The sequence below is a fragment of the Protopterus annectens genome, chromosome 6.part0 (assembly GCF_019279795.1).
Source record: "Protopterus annectens isolate FY-2018-M chromosome 6.part0, PAN1.0, whole genome shotgun sequence".
Classification (NCBI taxonomy): Eukaryota; Metazoa; Chordata; order Ceratodontiformes; family Protopteridae; genus Protopterus; species Protopterus annectens.
The window spans coordinates 1,048,196,107-1,048,212,866 of NC_056737.1; positions in this window are offsets into that span (position 1 = coordinate 1,048,196,107).

Here is a 16,760-nt window from a genome sequence, read left to right on the forward strand (position 1 = left end):
AAATTATTGCAGACACCCTTTCCTCTTGTATTTCCCAAAAACTCTGCACCACCGGTCTATAACAAATGGGGAAATTTTACAAAACGAAAGCAAGAGTCAAAATGCTAGGGACTGCTTTTGCTGTCATAAACCAGAATGTGCAAGAGGCTGAGGATGGTGAGGATGTGAATGCTGATGACCAACCCACAGTGAGGAGGAGGAGAAGAGTATACAGACCCAGGGAAACCTACCAGGGGCTACATGAGCTGGAGATACTGGAGTGCTATAGAGTGGACAGGACCTCCTACAGCAAATTGTTGAGCTGTTCTGACCACACCTCACACACACAACCAACAGAGGGGAACCCATCCCAGTGGAAACCAAGGTATGTGTAGGCTTAAGAATACTAGCCACAGGTACCTTCCAAAGGCCAACTGGAGATATGCTGGGGATCTCACAGGCATCAGCATCCAGGGTACTCCACCAGTTCCTGGATGCCATGTCAGCACATGCCCATGAGCAAATATATTTCCTCAACACCTGTGAGGCGTTGGCCAGCAATATGCGTCTCTTCCACCAAATAGCAGAATACCCTGAAGTAGTGGGTGCTATAGACTGCACGCACATACACATCAAAGCACCACCCCATGAGCAGGGCAGGGTCTACTACAACCACAAGGGATTCCCCTGCATCAACTTCCAGGTTGTGTGCGATGCAGAGGGCATTATAATGAATGTGTGTCCTGGAAGCCCTGGAAGCTATCATGATTCCCACATCTGGTATCTGACGCAACTGTGCCAGAGATTTGCCAGTGGGGATATCCCATACGGCCACCTAGTGGGGATGCTGGGTACACACTGGAGCCATGGCTGATGACACCCATCAGAAATGCACACACACCTGAACAAGAACTCCATAATGAGGCACACGCACAAACCAGAATCATAATAGAGCATGTGTTTGGAATGCTCAAGTCATGGTTCCAGTGCCTGGACACATCTGGTGGAGCCTTGCAGTACTCCCCAGCTACATGTACCCACATTTTCAGGGTATGTGCCATGCTACACAATATGATCCTGTGGAACCAGCTGCAGCAGGAACAGCACAGGGCAGCCCCCCACCGTTGGCAAGGTCAGCACTCGGAGGAGGAACAAGCTGAGCCTGCACCTATAGGCAGAAGGAGGCATGCATTGTATGCCCTGGCTTTGGCAAAGAGGCAATGCATAGCACATACAATGACACAGTAGGAACCCAGGGAATGGAAACTCTCTCTGACTCACACATACAGTAAAAGGGATGCCAGACATGACACTACCTGTGCATCACCATGTATAGGTAGTGTACTAGGTGCATCTGACATAGTCAGCCCTCCAGCACCATCCTCAATACTCGCCCAGCCACAAGGTAAGTAACCCTCCTTATCAATCAAGGAATGCAGTAGTGTGGTCTGGCAGTTGTAACAATGGTATGCATGTGAACATGCAAGGAAATTGGGTGGCTTAATGTTACAGCAGCAGATAGTGGACACCTATTTGGGCAGCATGAAGTCATAACAGCTACTGGTGTCAACAAAGTAGGCAGTAACAGACAAGGTGACCAAACACAATGCAGGACATGTGGGGACACAAATGTGTGTCCATAGGACACGCACATGCATGTCAGGGAGGTTTACATACCCAACAACAGGTTCACCTAGCAAGCAGGACCAGTGTAGATGAACACAAAGAAAGGCTGTGCCAGGGCCCATAACTGATGCCAATGGAGAGCAGACCCTCTCCAGGCATACACAGGCAGAGTACAACAGGTCAGAAAGTGGGATTTCAGTCATGAACGGTGGAAAGTGTGGAATGGAAATGTAGTTCAATAAGCCCTAAGAACTGTAGTACACTGATATGTCTGTAGTCTGCAGGATGGGTCAGAATACAGACTGAAAAGGAAGCCAGCAGAGTGCCTGAAATACCAATGCGGTCATAGCAAATGTCTACAGTTGTCAGGTGTGTCCCCCCAACCCTATGTAGTAAAGCAGTAGCATCTATGTGTGGGTATCACAAGAGCAGAGCACAGAGTACCTGAGCTGCCCCAATTATAATGAGGGAATGTTGCATGTGTACAATATGCAGAGATCTGAGTGTCAGATTGTCATGTGAAGGCCAATGGAGTACCTGACATATCAGTTGGTTATAGGAAATGTCCACATTTGTGATGTGTGCCCCCCAACCCTATGTAGAAATGTATTACCATCCATGTGTGAGACTAATAACAGTGAGCACTGAGTACCTGAGCTGGCCAAATTAGCAAGATGGATAGTCGCATGTGTACAATATGCAGAGCTCTGTGTGTTAGGTAGTCATGAGTGGTATGCTGTGTGAAAGTGTTCAGCAAATAGCCATGGATGGTGTGTCCTGGTGGCCAATGGCCAGTACTGCTGATGACAGGGCCAAGTTCACACAACTACAGTGCTAAACACACTGGTATCCTAGCAAGACATCTGGAAGATGGACACGGCATGAGTATTGGCCCAGACATACACACAGTGCACAGGTGGAAGTACTGTAGAGAGAGACTGTATAAAATGTCACAGTGAAATGGAGACACCCTCCATTTGTACATACAGATTCACAGATCATCAGCTGGTTGTGTAGTACGGGAAACTAATGTGTACTGTTGGCAAACACTGGCAGGCCACAAAAGGCAGATGTATGATGTATGTAGAAGCTGCTGGTGTCCAATCAGCAGCCACCATCAGGGGAAAGGGCCACATATACCTGTGAGGCAGTTGCAAGTAGATACCCTGGCACACATGCAGCCAGTCCAGCCCAACATCAGCCTCAGGTAACACACAGGTCACATCCCCACTGCTGTGAATGAGTACAATATGATCCCCTCATTACTATGGGAATACTCACAGAATGCAGCATGCTGCAGAGGTGTCCCATGCAGGTGTGTCCATAGCTGTAAGATGCACCCTGCCAGCATCCACACCAATGGATTGATAAGGACAGAAACAATTGCCATCAACACCTTGCACGCCTATCCTGTCACCCCAGAGGAATACACTGGCTTGCAGCCTGGGGCTGTACAACTGAGAGAATGCAGTGACCTGCTACAGATAGCTTGCATTAGTACCCAATGCCCCACTGTCCTCTGTCACCAATCTGTGTCACGCCTGTACTGCCACTGTATGTTACCCCATGGACTCCCATATAATGACAAAACACAGTCCACAGACCACAAATGCAAGGACATGTTGACAAATCCCAGGAGCATATCCATCATGTTCCAGTGCATGAACTGTGGACCAACCTCTACAAACTGCTGGGATGGAGTGCCAACTATATGCATACCTATCAGATATTGTGTGCATAATGGTAGGAAGAGGACAGATTAATGGGGGGGGGGGGCATCGCCACCATGGAGTGTGTGAAGGGTGAAACCCTGATGTGTGTACATACTTATCCATGCCTGCAAACACCAGAATGGGTGGCTACAAACCTGATTGCAAAACACACTGTGAAGGGTTAATGAACAGAATAATAAGCCCTGTCTCTGGATAACCTCAATGAGTCCCCATTGCCCTACTGATGCCAGCCTACTGCTGTCATTCACCGTGAAATACACCTTTGGGGAAAGCGTAGCCCAGTAATCACCATGGCATGTGCTGTAACTGTGTAATACTGTACTGTTCTATAGTAGTTAGGTAGGTGGTCAAATCTCATTCATGGCAACTGGGAGACTGTGTGTGGACTAATGCTTTTGAGGACAGTCACTACACATTCCAATGCTCTACCTTGGCAAGGCTGCTGATGTCATTCCCTGTGAAATACACCTTTGGGGAAGGCTTATTCCAGTAATCTTAGTGGTGCGTGCTGTAACTGTATAATGCTATAGTGTTCTGTACTAGTTAGGTATGTGTTCTGATCCAAGACATGGCAACTGTAATTGTGTGTGTGTGTGTGTGTGTGGGGTGGGGGTGGGGTGGGGGGGCAAATCTTCTGAGACCATTCACACTCAATACACCTTCCAGTGTCCTACTTTGGCAAGCCTGCTGCTGTCATTCCCTGTGAAATACATCTTTGTGGAAAACGTATCCCACAAATCTTTGTGGCATGACCTATAACTACATAATGATGTAGTGTGCTGTAGCATTTAGGTAGGTGTTTTAATCCTAGACACAGCAACTGTAACTCTGTGGGTGGAGCAATGCTTTTGAAGTAATTCGCAGTCACTACACCTTTCAGTGCCCTACTTTGGCAAGCCTGCTGATGTCATCTAGTGTGAAATACACCTTTGTTGATGGAGAATCCCAGTAATCGCCGTGGTGCATGCTGTAACTGCATAATGGTGCAGTGTGCTGTAGTAATTAAGTAGGTGCTCTAATCCCAGACATGGTAACTGTAAGTTATTGCATGTGTGTATGTTTGTCTGTGTAGGGAGCAATGCTTTTGAGGCCATTCACAGTCACTACACCTTCCAGTGCCCTACTTTGGCAAGCCTGCTGATGTCATCCAGTGTGAAATGCACCTTTGTTGATAGCAAATCCCAGTAATCACTATGGTGCATGCTGTAACTGCGTAATGCTGTAGTGTGCTGTAGTAGTTAAGTATGTGTTCTAACCCCAGACATGGCAACTGTAAGTCTTTGCATGTTTGTCTGTGTAGGGAGCAATGCTTTTGAGGCCATTCACAGTCACTACACCTTCCAGTGAGGCCATTCATAGTCACTATACCTTCCAGTGCCCTACTTTGGCAAGCCTGCAGATGTCATCCAGTGTGAAATACACCTTTGTTGATAGAGAATCCCAGTAATCATCATGGTGCATGCTGTAACTGTGTAATGCTATAGTGTGCTGTAGTAGTTAGGTAGGTGTTCAAATCCCAGCCATAGCAATTGTGAGACCGTGCATGTGTATTTCTCATTCGTATCCTGTGGGGAGGCAACTGTGAAGCAGGACTCATTGTGGAGCGGGTTTTGCAATTTTACTATATGGTGGGCCTGTTATATGTCATAATGGCCATCATACAAGCATAGCAGATGTCAAATATCAGAGAGGCTGTGGTAGACTATCCATACCCCTACATGTGACATCATGTCTTGGGGAACATGATAGGTAACCCTATTATTACCCAGTTAACAGTCTCCACCCATGTCTCAGACACAAACACTCCTAGCTAGGCAACAAACACTATGTTGTTAGTTCCCTGCAAATTGCCTACAGATAGTAACCATGGTGTGATTGCAGTGGACTATAAAGGACATGGCACCCTGTCCCATCCCTACAATAGGCAAATCATTGCATACAGTGCTCCATCACTATGTTTCCAATGGACACCTGCAACAACTGTAGAGCAGGCAAATTCCAACCACAAAGGCCATACCATGCCGTATACACATGTCCAGTATGGACAGATGCCACTGACACCAGTGAATACTTTGGGGGTATCAGCGACAAGCTGTGTTAAGGTATCTGGATTTGCATTACCATACAATACACCTTGGGTAAATGCAAGCCTACTGCTTCCTGCCATACAGACTGTTTTGTTTGTCAGTGTGATTGTGATAGTGTCAGTTATGCCTTGCTATGTCACAGATACATCCCATTGTGTCAGCTGAGGTATTTACCTCCTAGGGGTTGTGTACAGTGTGTAGATAGAGGCTGTTGGACTGTACATCTGCATTACATACTGTTGATTGATTGTTATCCTGTGGCCCATTCTGTGTTTACTTTTGTACTACATGAAGGCCTTTGCCTGAACAGCAACATATGTAATCCTTTCAAGAATACTGTACACTTTTATCTGTTAGACAGTTGCATTACTCTGTCTAAACGTATTTCAGAGTCTACGCAGCTATATGACAAGGCATATACAACTGTAGTAGTACACAAATAAAGCTTCCCCATGTAAGCAAACCTGTGTGTGGTGTTATATCCCATGACCTCTCTGTGGGTATATGGTGCAGGGAACAGGTGTCACTTGTATCTTTGGCCGTACAGCGTCCATGTGGTAAGCTGGAGACTGTAGCCATAGTGGCTGTACCATACTGTGTGCACCCTCTACATATGTATCTCCCTATACATATCTCTGTGTGTATGTGTAGTTACATATATATCTATACACAGGTATATATATATATATATATATATATATATATATATATATATATATATATATATATATATATATATATATGTGTGTGTGTGTGTGTGTATATGCATGTATGTGTCTGTGCATATGAATCTTAGGAATGTTGATTGTCTCCACATTGTACATTCTCCATGATAGCCAGACTGTACTGCATGATATGCTACCGATACCAGCCTGACATCATACAGGTGAGATGGAGTACTATTAACATCTCTTGCCCATGTTGTGTCAGGTCCTGGGTATGGGATTTGTGTTCCATTGTCAGTGTAGTGAGCAATGCTTTTGAGGCCATTCACAGGCAGTGCAACCTCCATTGCCCTACTATGGCAAGTTTGCTGATGCCATCAACTTTGAAATACACCTTTAGGGGAAAAAATAACCCACTAATCTCTGTGGCACATGCTATAACTGCGTAATGCTGTAGTATGATAAACTACTCAAGTAGGAGTTCTAATCCCAGCCATGGCAAGTGTATGTGTTTGTCATTCGTAACCTCTGAGGAGGTCGCTATGAGTGTGTAACAACTGGAATCATTAACAAGCAGATTTTGTACTTTTCCTATATGGTGGCCAAATTATATGTCACAATGTCCACCTTACAAGGATAACAGATGTCAATCAGCTGAGATGCTGGAGTGCCAATCCATACCCATACATGTGATACAAGGCCTGATGAACAAAGTAAGCAACCCTAGTATTACCCAGAGTACACTCTGAACCCGTGTCGCATACACAAACACACTTGGCTAGACAACTACTGCTATGTTGGTAGTACCCTGCATACTGTTCACAAATAGCAAGCATGGTATGATTGCAGTGGGCTACAAAAGGCATGGCTCCCTGTCCATCAGTACAATAGGCACATAATTGCAGACAGTGCACCTTCACTATGTTCCCCATTGGATGCCTGCAACATCTGTGGTGCCATCAAATGTGATCCACAAAGGACATACCATGTCTTACACACATGCCCTGCATGGACAGATGCCGCTGACACCAGGGAATAGCAGTATCATGCTATCAATGTAGGTGCAAGGTAAACCTGCTGTCCATTAGCAGGTCCTGCCACAAGAGGTCAGGATTGGCACATGTGATGATAATCTGTGTAAATAACATGGGCCTGGCAATTAAAGTACCCTTTCACATGTCACTGTATATGCATGTGGGATGTGTGCACATCCCAGACAACATCCATGTCATGGAATACAGAACACATACATGGCAAGCATTGCACAGCACTAGCCACCCACAATAGTAACCCAGGGGACTCGATGGTGAATACAATACCCACCTGTGTGGTTCATTTCTGACACTACACCCCTGAATCACACTGCAGACCATTGTCATGTGGCCTGATGCCAAGGTATATCCCTCACCCAGCCTTGTACAGCCATCTGGCACAGCCAACCAATACGCACACACGAAACAATACGCACATGCATGTCAGTACTGGTTCCTTGTGTCTGTGTGTGGTGTATGATGTTTCCAACCACATTCACACCACACCCAGTACAACTCCCATTGGCATACTGAAGCATGCTCACTGATGTCAGACACGTTTACATGCCCTTTGCCCACAGATCTGCAGGATAAACCCTGTGGTGCATGTTATATCTGTACATTAGTGTATTGTGACAAACTAAGTAGGTAGGAAGTGTATTTGTGACCCTGCCAAAGTGTGGCAGGGTGTATGCATCCCTTAGAGAGTGTGACTGTGTTGACACTGACACCTGTTTATGTGGACAGGCATGTGTGCTACATCTAATGTATTTCTACTATATCATTGTTGCAGATGTCACTCAGCAACACATATATGTTTTGACAGCTCACCAACATGTCAGCTATGTGGCACATGCAATAACTGCATGCACATGTAATAGTAATGCATAGTCAGTAAGGGGTTTTAACCCCTGTAGTGGTAGGTGTGTGACACAAACATGCTTAGGTTTTACTCTCCCACCCCTTCTCTGATGTACGTTGTCTCTGTCTGTCCCTCCCACACACTCTCTGGTGGGTGTGGAGATGTTCACCTGCTTAGCTTAGGCAGCAGCTTGTGTTTTGTAAGTGATGACCATGATCAGCTGATGGACTCTGCACCAATTGCAGTCCTCCTGTAACTGATTGAATGTGGAACAGCTATGGTAACATTCCCATAGTCAGTTGTATGTAAACACAATACAATATCCAGGAACATCATGTTGGTGTTTGACCATGACAGTCACTGTGAGTGGAACCTAGTTCTGGTGTTTGGCAAACAACATCACAGATGAAATCTGGATTTACCTCAAACAACATAGACTGTGGAAAAAAGCCTAAAGATCGGAGGGTGATGTGCCAAACATGACTACAGCATGTAAGTGTAGCTATGCTTCATTTAGACTACTGTCAGTTTAACAGGTTGTGTTTGGTAATGGCTAGTCAGCTTGTTTTAATAACTGTCATGACAGTACTGTTAGTGAGGAAACCCCCATCTGTAGGGTTGCTTGTGGACTGGTCAGTGTGTGGAACCATTTGTTTCTTGTGCAAAGTGGTGAAAAAGGGGGCATAAAGAGGGAAAGACAATAGGAAAAGTAGCTAGAGATGTTCAGGATGGGTGTAGGGAAGGTCCATAGCTGCCCATTTCTTCTACAGCAACAGCTGTGCATATACAATGAATTTGGAGGTACATTTGGACACTCCAATCCCTGAGAGAGGGGTGAGGACAACAATAATATGTTGTGATGCCAATTAGGCCAGATTACATGTGTCCAGTGGACACGTGTGCAAAGTGGGCAGCTATGTATGGGGCGAGATTTTGTTTGGGAACAGATTGCCCTTTTTTTAAGGTGATAGTGAGATGTTGTGGAGGGATAGTAGGTATATTTGGGGAGGAAGGACACATGTGGGTGGAAACACCTTGGATGGGGAGGGGTGTTTGGAAGTCGCAAGCCCATGAGCCCCCAAATGGAAACAGTGGGACTGAGGTCCCCACCCATGGGCAGTCAACACTGCACCTTCATGGCGCCAGAGGTGGCTGTGCTGGGGGCTGGGTAAGAGGGGCAGGCTGACCCTCTAATTGTGCCACACAGCCCTCAAGCTGGCGTAGCTGGTTTCTCAACTCCCTGTTGAGCTCCCTACGCACCATGGCCTGGACCTGATGGTGGATGACAAGTTTCTCTCTGCCCCCGCTCCCCTGTGGCAGTTCCGCCCGAAGGTGGTGCAGGGTCAATGGAGGGAGAGGTCTCAGGATGGGCCCCAGAAGTGCTGGTGTCTGGTGCCATGGCCAGCTGAGATGTGACAGGTGGGTCCACTGGAACCGGCCTTCCCATACAAGCTATGGTGTTGCATTTTAAAGACAGATATGGGTTAGTAATAATCAACAGCATTCAGGATTAGTTATAACAGCATGCATAGGTATTCCCATTAACCCAAGACACCAAATTTAAACCAGTCGCAGAGTGAGCAAAACACATGCTTATATGGAACAACAATGGTCATTACAACAGTATGCAGGTTTCATTGATGGCCACAGGCCACCAACATGGGAGTATTTTAACATGGCTCATGCATAGAACCAAATGCGAATATTTATAAACCAATAGAACATATGTCCCAAAAACAGTTTGGAGTTTAACATACTCAGTGAGGTGTGTAATTTGTTTATTGTTGCACATATAGTGGGGGTGAGACAGAAAGAGGTCCATTAACATCTAATATAACCCTGTCGATTTCACAACTTTCTCAGTCATTGCAGTGATCTGTCCCTTACATGCGTTATTACACTACCCAATGGCCTTACTTTGTACAATGGTATGTTTGTAGATTAGTATATACATGGACTGTGTGTCTTATGTATAGTCTATCCATCTTACCTGTTTTAGCTGTTGTGAAATCCTTTGTTAACACTACCTGACAATTTCTACACATACTCCAGTTTTCCATGTTGATGTTATGCACACACCCCTCAATCTGTTATTGCACACACTCTGGTCAAGGCTTGACAAGGTGCAGGTGTTAATGCGACATATTTTGAGAATTTCTCTCATACATTTTGGGTGTGATGCTACAATGACAGGTTTGTTTTCATATACATTCTCTAACTATGTACAGGTTTGACTATCAGTTATATGTCATCCAAGGCTGCCTACATTTCTTGGATCATCACACTGATTTGCCATGGGAACAGGGTACTAGGCAGCAGATTTGGGCCATTTATCTGGACACGCTGGGCAGATCGGAACAGTTGAGGGGTATGAATATGCATGCAGCTTACTATCTGAACATTCTGACACAGTCTGTACAGTTGATGGTTATGATTATGCTTACAGCTGACTATCTGAACATTCTAGCAAATTCTGTGCAGTTGGTGGGTATGATTATGCATACAACTTACTACCACTCCTGGGATTCAACCCCCTGCTGTGTGTGGTAAAAATATTACAGCTAATATCAAAGTACACTATGCAATCAGGGAACTGGTGTAAAGCTTTCCAGTGTTTTCTGTCTAAGTCTCCCTCAGTTGTACAATATGACTGACCTATTGGGACTTCCAACATTGTTATACAGAACTTCCTACACATTTCATCTGCATACTACAGTGTGGTTAACACTACTTACTTCAATGGTACTCTTTATAGCATGCAACACTACAACAAAATATTAAAGCAGAGTATACACAAGCACTCGGGGGGTTATACCTTTATTCACAGGATATTACACCTTTATTTCATACAACCTATATGACACTCTTCCTGCCATACAGAAAACATTTCTGTACTGGTACAACACTTTCTAAGACTCTTATATTTACTTGTTATGACAGTCCATGCAAGAGTATTACTAACCTGCCTTGCAACGCAGCCTTTGTAACCTAGCGGCATGGGCTTGCTGGTTTGCAGCCCATTTATCTGCAGCTATCAGAGAAATACAGTGATATTTAGCCATACCTATCCATAGTATACACACGCTAGGCAATTATTATCTACTTAGTAGAAGGTGTACTTACTCAGTACTGGGGCATCCTGCATCTGTCTGCATTCTTGGATCCACTGATCCAATAGATCCTCCCTACGCTGCTTCAGATCAGCATGGTGATGCCTGACCAGCTCACCAGTCTGGGGGATACCTGTGGCACTAGTGAGGTAATGGGTGAGACTGTCCCAGGCCTCCGCTTTATACTGGGAGCCCTAATACTAGCCCTGCAGGAGTCTCCACACATGGTGTTTGACGAGAAGCCATACCATGTACTTGGATTCATCAATGACCCAGCGCTGCACTCGAAATTGAGCACCTTCCCTGACGCCAGCCATTCTGACTACAGTAGGAAGCTGCAACCAGTTATGGGAAGTGTTCCCACCTGTGGGGTTTAAATACAGCCAATTTCCCACACATTTCCATGATTGGATGGTTTTGAAAAGGCTTAGCTATATGCACACCTGCTTACCTAAGGCTGGCATTGCTTAAAAGGGTATACCAATGGGCAGACTGAGTTAGCTAGCTTACACATTGCTTACACCAACTAAGCAGAGCTGTGCAATGCTTAACGTTGCCTAATGTTTGATTTGCATTTTATTTGCCTTTTGGCATTGATTTATTGTTCATGACATGTTATATATGTGTCTTGTATCCTTGATTCATGTGTACGTACACTGTATGGTGTCCTGGGGACTTCAACACTTTATTACAATAGCACCTCACATCTGGCCTTACTGCAGTACTTCAGTTCACATATTTATGTTATGTGGAAGGTTATAAAACATCACACTGTATATAGACTCCTTTCACATGTTCAGTTTGATTTTCTTGTAGTGAGGATTTGTTTGTTGAAACCTCATTCTTATGTATTGCTGTGATGGTTTAGTGGTAAATCACATTGACTATGGTCTGCAGGCTCCTGGGTTTGAGCGTTGCAGAAGCTGTTTATTTTGTTGCTGGGCAGAACAAGTGCTGTTGGATTCAGAGTGATTAAGGCACTTTTAAACAGTTGTAAGTGGGTTTGCCCGCGTTTGCGTGAAGGTAGGCACTGCTAACCTCCGGTTGTATATGCTTACAGAGAGTTAGCTTGAATATTGCTTAACCTGTGTGCGCATTGCTTACACCCATGCAAATGGGCTTAAACCCACTTACTAGTGCTTACATATGCTTACTACTGCTTAAACTTGCTTATTACCGCTTTATTCATTATGACGCTGGCACCTTATATGTGCAATTACTGCAGTACTCCAGTTCACATTTATATGTTATTTAGTGGGTTATGCAACAAAAATGCTGCTCATAACATGCTTTGCCATGGAAAATGGAATGTGCTGCAGTGGGACTTGAGCCTGGAATGCCTGCTTATGAGGTAAATGCTCTGCCCACTACATTATTGCTGTACTGTTTTATTTGTATATATCTTGCTTTTTATCCTCTTTTGGCTGTTTAAGCTACATTAACCATAGCTAAGCGATGGGCAAGCCCGCACACCTACGGTTAAACTTCCTCTGTTACATTAAAAAAAAAAAAAAAAAATATATATATATATATATATATATATATATATATATTTTTTTTTTTTATTCACTATTGCTGTTATACATGTTGGGGGATGTTGCTGGGGTATGCGTACATCAATGGGTGGTCTTGCTCATTGTTTACTACCTTTCTGCAGCCCTTCATTACAGGGGCGTGTATATTCTGAGAGCTCTGTTCTCAGACACGCCTCCTGCACTAGCTCACGCTCCATGTAGGATTAGGAGCTCAGGCAACGTGTCTTCATTAATATGCATGGCGCGCTGCCATCATGCTCCTTAACAGTCTCCTCTGTGCAGGACTAAGCTAGTCCTGCATAGAGGTTTGCTGAATCTGGGGCTTTCTCTTTTCCATGCTTCCTACAAAGATTTTCTCTTTTGAGATGTAGACATTCCTGTTACAGGAGCCGTCTACACACAGCAGCAGGGGGTGAATGTCTACAAAGGACCTAAATGCACAAGTACTCCGAACAAAACAAGTATGAAACTCTGAGCTCACATTACTGACTGACTGGTATCCTCTCAAAATTCTAGGCAGTTGATAACTATGAAGAGAAGAAAGTATTTTTAATCAAAGCTTATTTCCTAAGCAGAAAAGTCTGTAACTATAATGTCTCATATTGCTGACTGTTACCCTCTTGCTCTCATCCAAATTCTTGACATTTACAAATTATGGATTGGAGTGTAGTATGCCAGTATTGCATTTTCTCACCCATGTTTGCATTTCAGTATATATTTTTAATTTAATTTTATTTATTTACTTTTTCTTAAGCCTAGAAGGAGTTTTTCAGCAGCAGTGTTTCCTCCTATTCTTTACTCAATTAACACCATTTTTATTGGACTATCTACTATTTGCCTTCTTCTAACAGTAGGAAAAGCATAACATTTCAGGCAGAGTCTATATGTGGAAACAAGTCATGCATACAGTAGTTAATCTGCAAATTTATAAATCCCATTACAGTCTTTAACATACCCATTAAATGCTTTAGATTTCCACAGAGAGGTGTTAACACATAACCTTCAGTGCAAGATTTTGTTAAATATATTTGTAAAGGGCATGATACAAGTGAAACAATTAGGGTGGTATTCAAAGTCATTGCACTTACTGTTTATCAGAAATTTGTGCTGTTTCCATTTAAGTGCACCTTCAGCTTGATCCATAGAGACTTAAGCACAGATGTTTTAGACAGGTAAATAAGAAGTTATGCAAATAAGTCAATAACGAAATGTAAATGAGGAATGTCTTAAAATTTCTGCAACAAACTTATGTAATCAAAGTGTTTTCCTGCTTGTTTAAAAATTGCAGTCACTTTTCAGCATTTCTGCAAACTATGCACATACATTAAGCAAATCTACAAATTTTTTATCAACTTTGTAATTATTGAAGATGCTTCCTTGTTTGATTTACCTGATAACCTGGGTGTTTCACATTCTGAACTGCTTATTTCAGTTATATCAAAACCACAGATGAAGTGGTACTCACTGGCCAATAAGGTGCAGGCAATGACAAAGATTAACCCATTATAGCTTTGCTGATAAAGAACTTCTTGCTAGATTCACAGTGGACGGGGATATCTTAAGGATTTTAGTGAGCTTGTATGACCCACAGAGGAGGTCTAGGGGGTATATTGTCTTATTATAGTTTTGGTCAACAGGGTATGTATAGCCTTTACTATACTCACCACAGAGACCTTCCACAGACAAATTGGAAACATATTGGGTATCATATAGGTGTCTGCCTTGAGGATACTTCAGCAGTTCCTTGACATACCTTTGGAATGTACGGATGGATATATTTATCTATCAATGTCACAGAAAAAAGCAATTATAGTTATAATTTCCCCCATAGTGGTCTTCTCCCAATAAGTCAGATATCCACTCAAGGCTATCTTCCTGGGGAATAAAGGTATACAATGATTTTTCATCTACTGTCATGAACAAAAAGTAATCTTTACAGACACAATCTTTTAATACTCTGACTACAAATACTAGAATTGTTTCCCAATAAGAGCCTTTAGCCATCACAGTGGGTCTTACAGGTTGAGTATTGTCACATTTATGAATTTTCTGTATACCAAAAGTATCCCCAAACAGTGGTTTTAGCACTTGAAGCAAAGGCAAACATTCATCAATCATCCCCCCCCCCCCAAACATCCTTAAGCCATACACTGATCACACTGTAAGCTTTATACACATCTTTTTTTTTGTCAAACTTTTTATAAATGTTACCTCAGATAATCTATAAAAAGGGATCCATGGACAGTGAAAATGCCTCTTATAGATACATTCTATATCTTTTTAGTTTTTTTAGCTCTTAGGATTCTCAACACATTTTTCTTTTCAAAAGATAGGTAACAGGGTTGATTAAAAGTTCTATCCACTAGATCCTTCTTTAAACATTTTAAAATTCAATGTACATATGTAATTCTTGTGCTAATTCACACTCTATATGATGCCTGGTCACCAAGAATGAATTTATGAAAAATCTTACTCTAACAAAACAATTCATCATTTGCAAAATCGTGACTAGACACATTATTCACCATAAAGTTCATAGGCATTAAAATAACTGACTGTTGGTAGATCAGCACTGAGGAAAGGGTGACTTCTCTCATCCATCAGATGAGACATTAAATAGACATCCCATCTACCTAAGCTGATGGCAGCTCAGGTGGAGTAAAATAGCCCAAAACATTTAGGTAGTTATATAAAAGATTAGGAGGGCTTTATTAATAGTCAAATAAAGAAAACCATTCTTCAAAAGTGCACAAATCAGTTAAAAAAAAAAAAAATATATATATATATATATATATATATATATATATATATATGTGTATATATATATATATATATATATATATATATACACACAGAGAAAAAGCTATAGAATTGTAACATAAATTATATCAATTAATATGAGAAATTTCAGGATAGTAAAGTCAAGAAGAAAATCAATATAATATTATCATTTGAATTAATATAATATTATCATTTAAATTACATTCTATCAGTAATAGAAACAGTTCATCATTCTTTCTTCTATAGCTGTTTCTTTAATTCAGCAATGAACAACCCCAGAATTTATTGTACACCAAGTTCTTCAAAAATCCATACTGCATTACTCTTATCATAGTCTATCTATCTATATTACATAGACTAGCATACATTCCATTTATCAAGATAGCTAAAGAAACTTAAGGCAGCATTTTCCAGAGTATCCTGGGCTAATACATTTGTCCAAAAATATTTTACTCTATCACATTCAAAAAGAGCCTGTACCACTATTTCCTCACATTTGTATAACTGATACAGCCCTTCTTCTCATGCTTTATATTTTCATCTACCCTTTCACTGCAATTTCCCCAGCATCAACCTCCATAAGTAATGTTTCATTTCAAATACCACATAAAATGTTTTCATCTTTCTGCTGTTGTCTGTTTTTTCCTATGATCCAAATATTTCCAAAGTATAATATAATAAAATGTATCCATGATCAACTCATAGCATAGTTTTCTACTCAGGAATTTGACCAGCAAATGTATTTTTCAATTAAGGATCTTCTTTCTCTTATTCCCCTTTCTTCATATAATAGCTATTGAATTATACACCTATCTTTTATGGATGTCTTTGATAATATCCAGTAAAAATGTAGAAATGCAAGATAAACAAGATAAACAACTGGATTACGCAGTTCTAACCCTCCTTCTTCCTTTTTACAATATATAACTTTGAGTTTAATTGGGTACAATGTAGACCCCCATACAAATTTTTAAACATATTTTGAATATTTTTTTCTTTCTCTATCTCTTGGAAATGAAAAACATTCTTCCCCACATAACTTAGTTTACTAAATCCAATCCAATAATAATAAATATACATTTTTTTAAAGTTAAATTAAAATCCTCAATGATTTTAAAATTACAGTTCTTGCATCTAAAATATGATTCCATTGTGAATAATAATCTTCTAATGTCTCAAAGCAAATACCCCAAATATGGATTTTACATAGCTGAAAGGATGTATTTCTGAAAGATACAACCCTCCAAAAAAAATTATATCTCTGGATCCTGAAATATAAGCCCATCTCATTTAATGTTCTTTCACCCAGAAGAAGCTACTAGCATGTTTAATATGTCTGTATGGTAAAAAA